Raw genomic sequence first — 17,450 nt, 5'->3', positions numbered from 1 at the left:
GGCCAGGCCTCTGGAAAGTCAGCATCTGAGTTGGCCGAGAAGGGATACAGAGGGGAGCAAAGCTCACAAAATGCTGTCGGACCTCAGCGGGTCAGGCAGCATTCATGAACTTTAACACACTCAGCTTTTCGAGCCGAAACCCTTCTTCAGGGTGAAGTGGTGACTCCGTTTACGACGAGTCTCATAGTGAATGTTGAGACATCTTAGTAACAAAAGGTATATTTAATGGATTAACTCTACAGCTCAGTTCAATTCGATGACACAGTTCAATCCATTGACCCTATTTCAGTTGATCGGACACAATTATTGACTCTGAGACCCTACAGGGAGACGTTAGTACAGAAGCAGGAGCAGGTTCACACCGATCAACAACTCAGAACTAGTGACACAAGGTGAAACTCTCCCAGTAACACGCTCCCGTAGAGCTACCTATCCCTAGCACTGGTACAAATTTGGACAAGATGCTATTAAAATCCTCCCCATCAGGCCTTCCCAGAGCACCACCTGTCCCAAACACTGATACAACTCTGGGCAAAGTCCCACTGAATTCCACCCCCCACCCCCCACCCCAGGCACACCGTCCCAAAGAGCTACCCGTTCCCGGTACAGGTAAACTCTGGAAAAGGTCAGATTAAAGGTCACGTGTTCACTCTGATCAATAACTCAGAAACAGTCAAACACACGATGTAAAACTCTCCCAGTCACACATTGCCGGAGGGTTGCACGCCGCAGCACTGGTACCACTCTATGCAACGCGTCGTTTCAGGCAAGAACAACGTCGGAGTCGATCCCTTGAGTTACGGTCTTATGGTGTTAGAGCTGAGGTATAAATATAGCTTCATTTAACATTAATGTGAAAAATAAACATGTTCAATTGACGGGATCGTTATCACTGAAGTATATTGGTCCAATGAGCATCAAGTTGGAAGCTGGTAAAATAATCTCACACATGTTCACCCAAGTTAACACACAGAATACAAAACATAAATTCTCTGGTCACTCACCGAGAACTCCAACGACGGCAATGAACACGTACAATGATCGTTGCACACTCAGGTACCTATCCAACATTGGAGACATTTTCTCTGTCTAGTTATTTGTCCCCTGTACTATAGGCGATCTCTCGGAATAAAATGTTGAGGCAGCACATGTCTGGGGTTTTTAATACCATTTAACGACTCCACAGGGACTGATTTCAACACAGTTAAGAATAAAGACTTTTAAATTATTTACAAACCGATTACAGTATGTCAAACAGGTCCCAGTGTGACAGCTTATGACTAATTTAGCGAATTATTTGTGAAACTACGGACAATGAACATTGTGATGTGACTGATGGCTGTAAATTATGAGTAGCATTCATCCAGCATAGAGGACATTGCTTCAATCGCCATTTGACCCAGCTCTCCACTTCATCTTCTGTCGGTACAGCTTTCATCCATCGGTTTATGCGATCATCTGAGTGTTAAACGGTGCTCCAATCTTATGCTGCACCAATTGTGATCGCAGCTCATCTCACTACAACCTTATCTCTCACGTCTGATTACCAGCAACTATCATCAGCTTGTTCGTGTAAGACGTACCAAACTTGTCACTGGGTCAAAAATATGTCAACGTCCATTGAGATACACATATGGTCTCAGAAAATAAAATTCGCTGCCCTCTGTTTGTCTGTCAGCCACATAGAACAGGGAAAGGTAAAGCGCAGGAACAGACCCTCTAGCCCACAGTGTCCGAGCCAACCATGACACCACATTCAATGGAACCGACACAAGATGCGTCGTCCTGCATTTCTTGCAGTCCATGTGTCAACCCTCACAACAGTAATTAAGGTTCTCAGATTTCAGAAGATCTTAGACCATTTGTGATAGTTAACTTGTCCTACAAAGCTCTCTGTACCTTCAGAAGTGTCACATAAATTATATGTGCGTCCAATGCAAATATGCACTTCAAATAAACCAGTAGTCGGACACAACCGATTGAAGTAAAATATGTCGTTGTAGTTTAGGGGACCCTACTGAGAGGGTCTTCAACAAAATGATTGTTTGTGGTTGTAAATAAGACCATAAGCTCAGAAGACCATCCCATAAAGCAGCAAAATTGGGACGCTTAGGCATATGAAATATCCTCTCCACATTCACTCTATCGAAGCCATCTACTATTCGATAAATTTCACTGAGGTACGCCTCATTCCTCTGAATTCCAGTGAATACAGGCCCAGAACCAACATATGTTTATACTTTATAATTTATGTTTCTGATGTGACCAGCCATTCAATCCTGGTCTCATTTTCCTGAACCCACTTTCAATCCTTTCCAGTTTCACTATCTCCTCCCAAAGATAAAGGCCCAAACTGCTCACAATACTCCAAGTGAGGCCGCACATGTGCTTCATACATTTTCAGTATTTCACTCTTTCATTTTATACTCTAGTTCTCCTGAAATGAATGCCAATATTGCATTTGCCTTCTCACCACAGGCTCAACATTTAAATGAGTTATTATGCAATCCTGCACAAGGACTCTCAAGTCCCCTTGTTCCTCGTTTTTTGTTTTTTGTTTGTCTTCTCTCCATTCATAAACTAGACAACACTTTAATGTCCTCCACCGAAGTGCAAGACCGTTCACATTCCGGCACGGAGGTCCATCTGCCATTTATTTGCCAATTCAATGAACCTGTGTCCTTGGGTAGCCTCTACATTTCCGCAAAACTACCTGCCCCTCCACTTATCTTCATATCGTCGGCAAGCATTGCAACAAAACCATGAATTCCATCATTGAAGTTATGAACAAATAAAATAAAAATGATCGGTCGCAACACAGACCCTTGTGAAACTCCACTACTCACCGGAAGTCAACCAGAAAAGGCTCCCCTCATTCGCACTCTTTACCTCCTACAAATCAGTCACTGCTTTATCCATGCAAGGATATTTCCTGTAATACCACAAGTTCCTGGCTTTATGCGTGGCACCTTGAAAAAGGCATGCTATAATCTAAGTGCACTACCGCTTCTCCATTGTCTACCCTGCTTGCTATTTCTTCATGTGTGTGTGTGTGTGTGTGTGTGTGTGTGTGTGTGTGTGTGCGTGTGTGTGTGTGTGTCTTTGTGTGTGTGTGTGTGTGTGTGTAAGTCTTTATATGTATGTGTGTGTGTGTGCGTGTATGTGTGTGTGTGTGTGTGTGTGTGTGTGTGTGTGTGTGTGTGTGTGTGCGCGCGCGCGCGTGCCCGTCTGTTTTCTGTATGATTAGACATATGACAACACTCCTTGTAAAATATTAACATTTTGAATCATATTTAGAGTTTAGGCCACTCTTAATTCCTTATGGAAGATGACTGGAGTAATGCTTACTCTAACACCTGATCCTTCTATTTATGGCCGAAATCGTTGTTAAAATCTCCGCTCTCAGGAAGTACCACAACAGGAATTACAAACAAATGGTACTTACTAAGATAAGGGTAATGGGAAAAAATGTGGTGTTTAGTGTGGTAGTGCTGGCTGAAGAATAGGTGATATTTGGCGGGGGGAGGGGGAATATGATGGGTATGGCTTTGTTTTTAAGCAGTTCCCGGCATGTTCCAGCAATGGAACGGGAATTGCAGGTGTCCGAGGGAACTGCCAGACGAGTTAAAGATAAAACACATGCCAGGAATTTTGCAGGTCATAACACCCCCCATCAGAAAGTTTGTTCTGCGGCAACCTAAAGCTACCCCAATAATGCATGCAATATGTTGAATAAAAAACATAGAACGCCAGGTACACTTTCGTCCTCGGAAGAGCTTCTGCAAGCACATTGTTCCTTCCACAAATGTGGCAAAAAGGTGGATCACAACCCTGCAGGAATAAACTCCACCGCATTAACCGCTGATTCGTATTCCTGTTTCTGCAGAGAGAGACCAGAGGTTAATGAGTGCATACGCAATGAGTGGAGAATTGGAAGAAATATAGACATCAAATGATTCAGGGCAAGAATAAGGGCTAACGCCTCCCTCTCTTTTGCGTAGTAGTGTTTCATACAGACCTCAAGTTTCTTATAGAAATGGCACACAGGATGCTCCACCCCTATTAAATCAACTGAGAGGAGCACAAACATCCCTAGCATAAGCAACGAAGGACCTGCTGAAATCGAGAGTTGCTACAGAGGGAGCAAAACTCAACAATGCCTTCTCTATGATGCTGGCAACGACTTCCACCTCAGCCCCGATAAAGCAAACTTGACATGATGTGCAACTTTACCCAGGTAGGTAACTGTAGTCTGCTCAAATTCACACTTGGAGAGCATCAGTATCAATTCCGCACCGTTCACCAACTGAACACCTCTTCCAGCTGGGATTCATTCCAAAAGCCATGACTTTGTTCTGGCAAAAATCACCAGGATTCGGAAAAGCAGAAATCTCATGGCCGCTGTGTTAATGGCACTTGGGTTGCCCAGTCAATACAATCGTCTAGACGAGGACTATGACAGGAGTCAAGCTTAGTTTTTGCATTTACCTTACTTCCTTTCATGGGAGATGGCGCTTAATAGGGTTCACCCAGTGGCGCTTAATGTGGTTTACCCTGTGCAGATGTTACCCACAGCAATATTATGCTGAAGCACATTAGTACAGGATGGAATATCAGGGAAGAGGGCCGAATTCTGATGATTCCCTTTAAGACGCCAGAGCGCTTTTGAGGGTTCAGTTAAGAGAGCTGAGTGACCAAATCAGCCGGTATTTTGGAATTTCGTAATATACCACGAATAATCAGTTCAGAAATGGAAGCAACATTTCTCTCATCACCAGCAGATGGAGACCTCAACACTGGGCTGAGAGGCGGCAGATGGAGCTCCACCGTGCGGCACAGAGCGTTTATAACCAATTTTAAAGTATCAAAAGGTTAATATGACAATGACGGGTCTTACAGTTATGATTTGGAGTCTTTACTAAGTTGCATTACTGCACCACACGGAACCAACAATGGAGGCAGGACAAGCATTTGGCCTCCTGGAGAAAGCACTCTGTGGTTAGCATTCCGATCACACCTAGTATATTATCTTTACCTGAGCTGTCTTCAAACTTTCCCTTGCCAGCTTATATGCCCCACTATACTTAAAGCGACACTTGGACAGATAATCTAAAAGGTTACCAGGAGAAGGTTCGTCACCCAGATATTTCTCTCCCATTCGTTTCAAAGACCCTCTCACAGCGTGACCACACACGAGCTCAAATGGACTGAATCCGAGGGATTCCTGAGCCACGACCTTTTAACTTAGAGTTCCTTTCCCTTAACCTCGCTAATCAAATCGGGTTCACTGCAATAAACTCAACCCAGAATATCAGATCGCCCAGTGAGCTTAACCACGAGCTGCTCGAAAAATATATCTAATCGGCACTCGAAACATAGAAACACAGAAAACCTACAGCACATACAGGCCCTTCGGCCCACAAAGTTGTGCCGAACATGTCCTTACATTAGAAATTACCTAGGGTTACCCATAGCCCTTCATTTTTCTCAGCTCCGTGTACCTGTCCAGGATTTTCTTAAAAGGCCCAATCGTATCAGCCTCCATCACTGTCCCCGCAGCCCATTTCACGCACTAACCACTCTCTGCGTAAAAAGAAAATTCTCCTGACATCTCCTCTGTACCTATTTCTGAGCACCTAAAACTATGCCCTGTTGTGCTAGCCATTTCAGCCCTTGGGAAAAAAAAAGCCTCTGTCTGTGCACACGCTCAATGCCTCTCATCATCTTAAACACATCTATCAGGTCACCTCTCATCCTCTTCGCTCCAAGGCTATGACTATGAAAAGGCCAAGTTCAGTCAATCTATTCTCATAAGGCATGCTCCCCAATAGTGAGGTGACCAGAACTGAACGCAGAACTCCAAGTGGGGTCTGACCAGGGTCCGATATAGTTACAAAAGTACTTCATGGCTCCTCAAACCAATGCCAGGATTGATCAAGGCGAATACAGTGTGTGCTTTCTTAACCACAGAGACAACCTGCGCAGCAGCTTTGAGTGTCCTATGGACTCGGACCGAAATATCTCTCTGATCCTCCACACTGCCAAGAGTTTTACCATTAATCCTATATTCTGCCATCATATGTGACCTTCCAAAATGAACCACCTCACACTTATCTGTGTTGAACTCCATCTGCCACCCCTCAGCCTAGTTTTGCATCCTATCAATGTCCCGTTGCAAATTCTGACAGCCCTCCACACAATCTACAACACCCCCAACCTTAGTGTCATTAGTAAATTTACTAACCTATTCCTCGATTTCTTCATCCAGGTCATTTATAAAAATCACGAAGAGCAGGGATCCCAGAACAGACCCCTGAGACACCCCACTGTTGACCGACCTCCATGCGAATCTGATCCATCGACAAGCAGTCTTTGCCGTCTGTGGGCAAGCCAGTTCTGGATTCACAAGGGAATGTCCCCTCGGATCCCATACCCCCTTATTTTCTCAATAAGCCCTGCATGAGGTACCTTGTTAAATGCCCAGCTGAAATCCGTATTGGCTACATCTACTGCTCTACTTTCAATAAGGCATTTTTTTAAGAAGGCGGAAGCCCTTTTGTCAAGTTTGAAATGATCTTGGTTTAGTCCACATCTGTTTTTGCGCGGCGATTTGGAGGTACGCAAGGCCTTTTGGAATGTGGCAGTGTGTTGTCGAATATGGGGTGCGTATCGTTGGGTGCACACATATTTGGGGGTGTCGGTGGATTTGCAGTAGTGTCAAATTTCAAAGTTATTTCATTTATAGATACTTTGATAATACATGCACTCTCAGGGAACTTTATTCTTACTAATTTTCTAAAGTGGAGGCAGCTATTTGGTGAATTGTTTGGAATAATTCTTGGTCTGGGATAATGTGATGTGCATGAGAGGGTTAGTGGTTTTGGGGTGTGCACGGACTGAGGGATGTGCACAGAGCTTGTGGTATGTACGCGAATTTGGGTTTTTACACCGACGTATACAGAGACTTGAGGGCTTCTGCCAATTTGGAGGTGTGTCAGATCTCAAGGTTGTTTTCATTTATTGATTCTCCTAGTAAACAATGACATCAAGTCGTTAGAAAGCGAGCAGAAGATATTGAATCCTTACGGGTTGAGTTAAGAATCTACAAGTGTAAGAGGACCAGGACGGATAGTAACAGAGGCACGCAAAAGTTTTGGCAACTCTGGTCAAAATTTCTGTAACTGTGAATATCTAAGTGAGTTGACCTGATTTCCAACAGCATAAAGTTAAAATGACATGTTTATTTAATATTTTCAGCAAGATTACTTATTATATTTCGATCATTCACATTTTCAAAATAACAAAAAAAAAAGGAAATTGGACCCGAAGCAAAAGTTTGGACATCCCGCGTGGTCAGTACTTAGTAACACCCCCTTTGGCAAATATCACAGCTTGTAAACGTTTTTTGTAAGTCAGCTAATAGTCTTTCAATTCTTGTTTGGGAGATTTTCGTCCCTTCTTCCTTGCAAAAGACTTCGAATTCTATGATTTTTAGGTGTATTTGGGATTATTATCCTGTTGTAGAATCCATCCCCTTTTCATCTTCAGCTGTTTTACAGACGGTGTGATATTTGCCTCCAGAATTTTCTGGTATTTAATTGAATGCATTATTCCCTCTACCAGTGAAGTATTCCCCATGCCACTGGCTGCAGCACAAGCCCAAAGCATGATCAATCCATCCGCGTGTTTAACAGTTGGAGAGGTGTTCTTTTCGTGAAATTTGTGCACCCTATTTATCCAAACATACCTTTGCTCATTGCGGCCAAAAAGTTCTATTTTAACTTCATCAGTCCACAGGAGTTGTTTCCAAAATGCATTAGGCTTGTTTAGATGTTTATTTGCAAGCTTCTGACGCTGAATTTTGTGATGAGGACGCAGAAGAGGTTTTCTTCTGATGACTCTTCCATGAAGGTCATAATTGTGCAGGTGTCGTTGTACAGCAGAACAGTGCACCACCACTCCAGAGTCTGCTAAATCTTCCTGAAGGTCTTTTGCAGTCAAACGGAGGTTTTGATCTGCCATTCCAACAATTCTACGAGCAGTTCTCTCGGAAAGTTTTCTTGGTCTTCGATTCCTCAACTTGGTCTCCACCGCCCCTGTTAACTCCCATTTCTTAATTACATTACGAACTGAGGAACGGCTACCTGAAAACGCTTTGCTATCTTCTTTTAGCTTTCTCCTGCTTTGTGGGCATCAATTATTTTAATTTTCAGACTGCCGGGCAGCTGCTTAGAGGAACCCATGGCTGCTGATAGTTGGGACAAGGTTTGAGGAGTCAGGGTATTTGTAAAGCTTTGAAATTTGTATAACTTGGCTTTTTCTAACGATTATTGTGAACAACCGTAGCCCTAACAAGGCAATTAAGGTCTGAGACCTTGTTAAACGTTCTCTGAGAGCTCAAATCTCTTGGGGTGCCCAAACCTTTGCATGCCACCTGTCTGATGTAATCAATTGGTAAATAATTTAAACACTTCTATTTTTAAATCTGTTGAAATCTGTCCCTGTGGAGTTTCTAAATGGTATTAAAACCCCAGGCATGTGTGCCTCGACATTTTATTCATAGAGATCGCCTGTACCACAGGAGGACAGATCACTGGACAGAGAGAGTATCTGCTATGTTGTGTTACATAGCTCAAAGAGATCTTGTGACTTTCTTGTGAGAATGATGTAATGGTCTTTTGGAGATCACCTGATGTAATTTTCCCGCCGATGTGAGGTCACGTGATGACATGTTCACCACGGGTATAAAAGAGAAGACCTCAGATGACGCAGTTAGTTATTATTTTTTTTTAGTTTTCCAGTTCGAACGTCAATGAGATACTCGGCTCAGCTGTGTATTTGCAGTACGACGCAGTGTTGATTTAAAACGGAGTTTTATGTTCTAACATAAGAAATAGAAGTCTGAACCAGCAGTTTGACAATCGCTGCTAGGTTTGTTAATGTATCTTTTCAGTAACATTGGAGAGTGAAGACTTCATCGAAGTACAGGATATGAAGGATTAAGAGAAGTCGGGGATATTTGGCAGCTTAATAAAGAATCGACATTCTTGAGTCTTCCTTGAAGAAGTAGCGACCTGTATCGAATTTAACTCTTGCCAAAGGAGAAAGGAAGTTCATGGAAGGTGCTCTCCAGAAATGAGGGTCAGTTGTTAAAAGCCGTTTTTTCTTTTTCCTTCATCGTGAATCCTTTGGACAGAACCAGCAGGAAAGTCGCGTCTATGAAGAAATCCTTCTCCAGAGAAGTTTCTCCCAAATGAATGTATAAATCTGTTAGACCTCCGAATTTACCATTCTAAGAATTGTATTTGACTTTACCGCTTTAAGAACTGTTTTTGCATTTATCTTTTTAAGAATCAGTTCCGAGTGATGAGTCGTTGAACGGCCGCATAATGGTTAACTTCCGGTTAAGGTTTTCGTTTGTATTTTATTGTTTATCCGTTTTTAATAAATGTTTAGCTGTTTTTATATAACCTGACTCGATTGATATTCATTGTTGCCGGTTACGTAACATAATTTGTGGGGGCTCGTCCGGGATCTTGTTCCAAAATTTTTGAGTTTAAGTGCTGTTAATTGCCATTCTGATTTGGAAAAGGGAAATATCCGTTTTTTTTTTAAGTTTGATCGGTATGTGAGTGGTATTCAGCAGCAATGAATGTTGACGACATTATGGAGACGCCTTACCCTGTGTTTTTAGAGATTGCGAGAAAACCTGTTGTACTGGAGATGGCGAGGGAGTTGGATATTAAGGGAATTACGAAGAATACCACAAAGGATTTAATTCACAGAAAAATCGCTGAGCAATATATTAGTTTGAAAACGTGTGATGATGATGTGTTAGATAGGTTTCCAATGAGTAATCTGGAAATGCAGCTACATCTTGAACAGATGAAGTTTGGAAGATTTAAAGCGCAAATAGCCGAACGAGAGGCTAATAAAAAAGGGAATTTGATGAAAGAGAGACAAATAAATTAAGGGAATTTAAAGATAGAGAAGCTGAAAAACAGAGGAAATTTGAGTTAGAGATGGAGAAATTAAGGATGGGAAATCAGTCTTCTGGTTCTAAGAAACAGTTTATGGCTAGTCATGAGGTTATTTTGGCTCCTCCATTTACTGAAGCTGAAGTGGACAAATATTTCCAGCATTTTGAAAGTATTGCTCTGAGTTTAGGCTGGCCGAAAGAACAGTGGCCAGTGATGTTACAAAGTGGAATTAAGGGCAAGGCACAACAAGTGTACACAGCTTTAAACGCTGATCAAGCACTGGATTATAATATTGTTAAACAGCATATATTAATGGCATATGAGTTGGTTCCGGAAGCGTATAGAGAAAGATTCAGAAATTTGAAGAAATCTGCAGAAAAAAAAACTTATGTGGAATTTGCCTATGAGAAATCTGTGAATTTTGAGAGATGGTTATCATCTAAAAATGTGAATGGGGAGCATAATAAATTAAAGAGTTGATTTTACTGGAGGAATTTAAAAGAAGGATTCCTGTTGAAGTGAGAACATACTTAAATGAAAGGGACACTGCTACATTGCCTCCTCTACTGCCATGATGAGGCTAAACTCAGGTTGGAGGAGCAACACCTCATATACCGTGTAGGTAGTCTACAGCCCCTTGGTACGAGCACAGAATTCTCCAAATTCCGGTAATGCCCTCCCCCTCCCTACCTCTATCCCTATTTCACTCTGTCCCCTCGCCCAGCTGCCTATCACCTCCCTCATGGTTCCGCCTCCTTCTACTACCCATTGTGTTTTCCCCTATTCCTTCTTCACCTTTCTTACCTATCCCCTCTCTGCTTCCCCTCCCCCACCCCTTTGTCTTTCAAATTACTGTTTTTTCACCTGGAACCTACCAGCCTTCTCCTTCCCATCCTCCCCAACCTTCTTTATTGGGCCTCTGCCACTTCCCTCTTCAGTCCTGACGAAGGGTTCCGGCCCGAAACGTCGACCCATCGTTTCCACGGATGCTGCCCGACCTGTTGATTTCCTCCAGCGTATTGTGAGTGTTGCTTTAATCCCAGCATCTGCAGATTATTTTCTGTTTATATCGCAGGAGACTGCTAAATTAGCTGATAAGTATGCTTTAATTCATAAGAATAAGTTTCTCTAGGTAGAACTTTTAAAAGGAAAAATAGCACAAAGAATCAAGATAAACTAGAAATTAAATCTGAAGTTAGCGAGTAAAGTAAGGATGAAGGGAGACATGTGAAGGAAAGACGTTTTGGTATTATTTGTAATTATTGTAAGAAACCTGGACATGTAGTATCTGACTGTTTTCGATTGAAACAGAAAGAGAAAGAAACCGTCCCAGATGCTTGTGTGCAGCATATGGAGAAACCTGTGAATTCACAGGGTTCTGAAAATATTAATGAAAATTTGTCAGAGTCTGACCAAGTTAAGAATGGATATGTAACTTTTATAACAGAAAGATTTGTATCTTTGAAAGAAGGATCCAATTCAGTACCAATAAGAATACTTAGAGATACTGGATCTTCTCAAACACTAATATTGGACAGTGTGCTACAGTTTAGTCCTGAGTCTGACATTGCTGAGGTAAATTATATAAGGGGAGCTGGGAGTGCCCTCATGCCAGTACATTTACATATAGTAAATTTACGGTCAGGATTAGTTACAAGGGTTGTTAAAGTAGGACTACAATCCAGTTTACCTGTGAATGATGTTTCTCTTTTGTTAGGGAATGATTTAGCAGGTGGACAAGTTTTTGCTGAAGTGCATTTGGCAATAAATCTTAATTCTGAGTAACCACAGAGGGATTCTAGCACAGATTCTTCCTGTGTTGTAACAAGAGCTATGGCTAAAACGACTGATGTAAAGGATGAGGTTGTTACCTATGATTGTTCAATTCAAGATTCAAACTTTGAGGATGTATCAGAAACTTTCTTACCTACATTGTTTGATCATGATTTTGCTAGTAGGACTGACCAGGAAGATTTGTCCTTATCTCGGAAGAAGATGATTGCAGAGCGGGGTAGAGATCCTGAGATAGTTAAATTAAAGGAACAAACTCTTCCCGGTAGTGAAATTGAAATAGTTCCAGTAGGATATTATTTTGAAAAGGGGGTAATAATGAGAAAGTGGAGATCGCCTAGAATTCCTGCCGGTGAGGAATGGGAAGTTAATCATCAGGTAGTAGTTCCTAAAGTTCATCGAAATGAGATTTTAATTATGGCTCATAGTAAACCTTTGGGTGGCCAGTCAGGTGAAAATAAAACTATGAACAAGATGTCTAAACATTTCTATTGGCCTAGTTTAAGACAAGATGTGACAGTATTTTGCAAAACGTGTCATACGTGTCAAATTGTGGGCAAACCGAATCAAGTTACTCCAGTGGCCCCACTGCAACCGATTCCAGTATTTGGTGAGCCGTTCTCAAAAATCATTGTGGACTATGTAGGTCCTTTGCCAAAAACTAAAACTGGACATCAATATTTTTTAACTATTATGTGCACAGCGTCTAGGTTTCCAGAGGCAGTACCTCTTAGGAATATAACAGCCGAAACTGTGACAAAAGTTCTTATAAAATTCTTTACTTATTTTCGGTTGCCGAAGGAAATACAACCGGATCAAGGTAGTAATTTTATGTCTGGATTGTTTCAGCAGATAGTTTATAAACTGGGAACAAAACAGATGATATCATCAGCCTATCATCCAGAAATACAGGGAGCCTTGGAGAGATTCCATTGTGCAATAAAAAACTATGATTAGTACATATTGTGTGGAAAATGAAAAGGACGGGGATGAAGGTATACATTTATTACTTTTTGCAGTAAGGGAAGCAGTACAGGAATCATTAGGTTTTAGTCCTCTTGAACTTGTGTTTGGGCGTAGAGTTCGAGGACCTTTGGTCTTGTTGAAGGAACAGTGGATTAATAAAGAGGTACACACTGATGTGCTAGATTATGTTTTAAAATTTAAAGAAAGATTATATAAAGCTTGTAGCTTGGCAAAGGAAAATTTAAAATTGGCTCAAGAGAAGATGAAGACTTGGTATGATAAGGAAGTTAGAATGAGGTTATTTATGCCTGGAGATAAGGTGTTGGTTCTTTACCCGATGCAAACGAACCCATTACAAGCTAAATTGCATTGTCCTTTTGAGATTAAATCTAAGGTAAATGATGTGGATTACGTGGTAAAAACTCAAGATCGAAGTAAGAAAACACAGCTGTGTCATATAAATATGATAAAACCATATTATGAGAGAGAAGCTGCTCCTATAACTGCTGTGATCAATAATGAGTCTGATCTTGATAAATACTTAATGGATGATTCATCTGAAACTAATTTTAAACCCAACATTATTTCATCAGGTTATCAAATTCAAAAAATTCTAGAAAATATTGATGAAAAATTAGCTCAGTTGCAGCCAGAGCAGAGAGAGCAGATGAAACAGTTAATTATTAAATATAGGGATTTATTTCCAGACGTTCCGAGAGGAACCACCGTAGCTACACATGATGTAGATGTGGGAGATTCAAAACCCATAAAACAACATCCATATCGAATGAACAGGGAAAAATGTGAACTTGCTGAACAAGAAATTATGTACATGTTAGAGAATGATATTGTTAGTTATTCTAATTCGAATTGGAGTTCACTGGGTGTTATGGTGTCTAAGCCAGACAATAGTTCTGTACAGATTACAGGAAGGTGAATGCTGTGACAAAAACTGATGCACATCCAATCCCTAGGGTAGATGATCGTGTGGATAAAGTTGGACAAGCCAAATTCCTTACAAAAATTGATTTGTTGAAAGGTTATTGGTGTGTTCCATTGACGGATAGAGGTAGAGAGATTTCAGCATTTGTAACCCCATCTGGGTTACATGAATATAATGTTCTTCCATTTGGGATGAAGAATGCACCAGGTACTTTTCAGAGGATGATTAATAGTGTGATTCAGGGATTGAAAGATACAAATGCCTTTATTGATTATTTACTTGCAGGAAATAATACGTGGAAAGCACATATTACTGCGGTGGAGAAATTATTTGAGAGACTTTAAAAAGGTAACTTAACTATTAACTTCGCTAAAAGTGAATTTGGCCCTGCCACAGTGACTTACCTTGCTTATGTTGTGGGTCAGGGAAATTAGCAACCATTCAGGCGAAAGTTCAGGCAATTTTAGAAGTACCCACTCCAACTGGTAGAAAAACTCTGAGAAGATTCTTGGGTATGGTAGGATAGTACAGAAAAATTTCTAAGGATTTTGCGAACATTACTGTTCCATTAACTAATCTCTTGAAGAAAAACGAAAAATTTATTTGGACAGAGTCCTGTCAGGAGGCATTTGATAAATTGAAAACTATAACATGTAGTCAACCTGTACTTAAATCTCCTGACTATGAAAAAACATTTTCGTTAGCTGTAGGTGCTAGTGATGAAGCGGCAGGAGCAGTGTTACTTCAAGGAGATGATGGTGATGAAGTTGATCGTCCGGTAGATAATTTTTCTAAGAAATTTATTGTCCATCAAAGAAATTATTCAACATTAGAATAAAAGAATTGTTATCTCTTGTTTTGGCTTTACAACATTTTGAAGTGTATGTTAGTTCACCTCATAAACCAGTCACAGTTTATACCGGTCATAATCCGTTAGTGTTTTTGAGTAAGATGAAAAATAAAAATAGAAGATTATTAAATTGGAGTTTAATGTTGCAGGAGTACGATATTTTGATCACTCATATTAAGGGTGAAAATAATGTGATCGCTGATTGTCTATCTAGATGTTAAATGCACAATGATTTTTTTTAAAGGAGCGGTATTTTATCATTTGTACCACTCCTACTGTATATTAGTTTGTAAAGTGCTGAAAGGCAAGACTGTATATATTGTGTATGTTGTAAATTTTATACCTTTGTATTTTTTGTTGTGTAAATTGTTAATTGCGAAAATTTTGTTCCTTAAGAGACAACTTTTTTTTTTGTGGTGGGAGATGTTACATAGCTCAAGGAGATCTTGTGACTTTCTTGTGAGAACGATGTAATGGTCTTTTGGAGGTCACCTGATGTAATTTTCCCGCCTATGTGAGGTCACATGATGACATGTTCACCACGGGTATAAAAGGGAAGATCTCAGGTGACGCAGTTAGTTTTTAGTTTTCCAGCTAGAACGTTAGTCTGTGTCTCCGTTTCTGTTACGTATTTATTTTATGACGCAGTTTCATTATTTAAAACGGAGTTTTACGTTCTATTGTAAAGTACAATAATGTTGGATTGGCAGTTTGCCCTTTCTGATAGATTTGTGATATACCTTTTCAGAAGTATTGGAGAGTGAAGACTTTATCGAAGTACAGGATATGAAGGATTAAGAGTATTCGGGATGTTCGACAGTTTAATAAAGGATCGACCTTACTGAGTTGCAGAAGTAGCAACCTGCATCGCGGATAACTCCTGCCGAAAGACGAGGGTAGTTTATGCAGAATTCGCTCTCTAGAAAGTAAGGTCAGTTGTTTTAAGCCGTTTATTTCCTTCATCGTGAATCCTTTGGACAGAACCAACAGTAAAGTCGCGTCTAGGAAGAAATCTTTCTACAGAGAAGTCTCTCCCAATTGAATGTACAACTCTGTTGGACTTCGGAATTTACCATTTTCAGAACTGTATTTGATTTTATCGCTTTAAGAACTGTTTTCGCATTTATCGTTTTAAGAACCAGTACCGAGTGACGATTTGTTGAACAGCTGCATAGCGGTTAACTTCCGGTTAAGATCTCCGTTTGTGTTTTATTGTTTATCCGTGTTTAGTACATGTTTGGCTGTTTTTATATAACCTGACTCGATTGATATTCATTGTTGCCGGTTACGTAACATAAGAGACTGATTCCTGATGGGTACATGGAGCTTAGAAAGATAGAGCTATGGGCAAACACTGGGTAGCTCTAAGGTAGGGACATGCTCGGCACAGCATTGTAGGTCGAAGGGCCTGGATTGTGCTGTATGTTTTCTATGTTTCTATGAACCTTTACTCACCACTTCCTCTTCAACTCATTCCACACTCACACTACCCTCTGAGTAAAGAAGATCCTTCTCAACTTGCCTTACACATTATATTTTTGTCCTTCACCACTGACCATTTGTTCATCGCTCACCCATCTTGAGGGGGAAAGTCTCAATTTGGGTGAGAGAAAAACTTATTGAATCTTTCTCTCCAACTCAGGGCCTCAGCTTCTGGGAGCATTATTATAAATTTTCATGTGTAATTTTTCATTCTTCTTGATATCTCTACTCTAGGCAGATGACCAAACAGCATCCTGACACTAACATCCTCACTAGCATCCTGTGCAACTTCAACATAAGATTCCAATTCATGTACGCAGCCCTTTGATTTATGAAGGCCAATGAGCCAAACGCTCTTTTCATGAACCTACCTTGGATTATGGAATTGTGTTCCCAGATTCCTCTGTTCTCCGCAGACGAAAGGTGAAGCCCACCCAGCCTCGAAGCATATCTATATAAAAGGCTGTCGTAGGAAAGCAGCATCCAGCAATGGAGACCTCTACCACGCAGGTCACGCTGATACCACCAGTTGGAAGGTAGAAGAGCCCGAGGTCTCGAACCACCAGGTTCAGGAACAGTTCCGAGCCCTCCGCCATCAGGCTCTTGAATTAACCCATCATGGTATTCATCCCGCAACCAATCATCTCACTTTCAAGGACGTGAGTTAAAAGGGATAACTTAACCCAACTTCACTTGCCCCATCATGATATTCGTCCCGCAACCAATCATCTCACTTTCAAGGACGTTTTATCCCATTATCTCATGTTATTATCATTTGTATATATTTTGCATTTGCACACTTTGTTGTCTTCTTCACTCTGGTTGATCTTTCATTGATCCTGGTATCGTTAGTATCCTTCAGTTTGCTGAGTATGCTCACAAAAATAAATGTTAGTGTTGTATACCGTGACAACAATATACTTTGGTAATACATTTACTCTGAACTTTGAAGTATCTCTGCTATGGCCCCTGCAATTTCGACACAATCCGCCTCAACGAAGCTTTGGCCTCTGATCAATACCCAGTCCCGCACATCCAGGATTTTTGCCTGCCTGGCGGGGAAAATTATTTTCTCGAAGCTCAGCCTCGTTCACGGCTCTCACCAGGTCCCTGTCCACCCGAGTGGCATTCCTAAAACGGCCGTTATTACACCGGTTGGTTTGATTGAGTTACTCCGAATGCTACACGGTTTGAAGACCGCGGTCCAGACCTTGTTCTCAGGTTTCGACCACCTCTGCAGGACGCCTACAGGTGCTGGGAGAGTTTCTCTTGACATCCACGGTCCCGTGGTCTGCTTCGCAGCTGCAGTCGACAACACCGAGATATGAACTCCCGTGCCCACGACGCAGTATGGCCCGCGGTCGCACGTGTTGCCGTGTCTGCAGGAGGCTAAATATGTATTTGTGTATTATGATGGACATCGGGGTCCCCTGAGGCC

At 41.2% G+C, this 17,450-nt stretch overlaps 1 protein-coding gene and 1 pseudogene across 1 annotated transcript in view; one reads left to right on the top strand and one right to left on the bottom strand.

Moving 5' to 3' along the window:
- The window catches only part of LOC140185219 (uncharacterized), a 165,613-nt gene that overhangs the window by 41,226 nt on the left and 106,937 nt on the right, over positions 1–17,450 (bottom strand). The window lies entirely within an intron of this gene.
- Positions 1–17,450, top strand: part of LOC140185467 (uncharacterized) — a 42,605-nt pseudogene that overhangs the window by 5,321 nt on the left and 19,834 nt on the right.

The sequence above is a fragment of the Mobula birostris genome, chromosome 20 (assembly GCF_030028105.1).
Source record: "Mobula birostris isolate sMobBir1 chromosome 20, sMobBir1.hap1, whole genome shotgun sequence".
NCBI classification, from domain to species: domain Eukaryota; kingdom Metazoa; phylum Chordata; class Chondrichthyes; order Myliobatiformes; family Myliobatidae; genus Mobula; species Mobula birostris.
The sequence above is the reverse complement of the archived record's forward strand: the minus strand, read 5'-3'. Positions and strand labels throughout refer to the sequence as shown.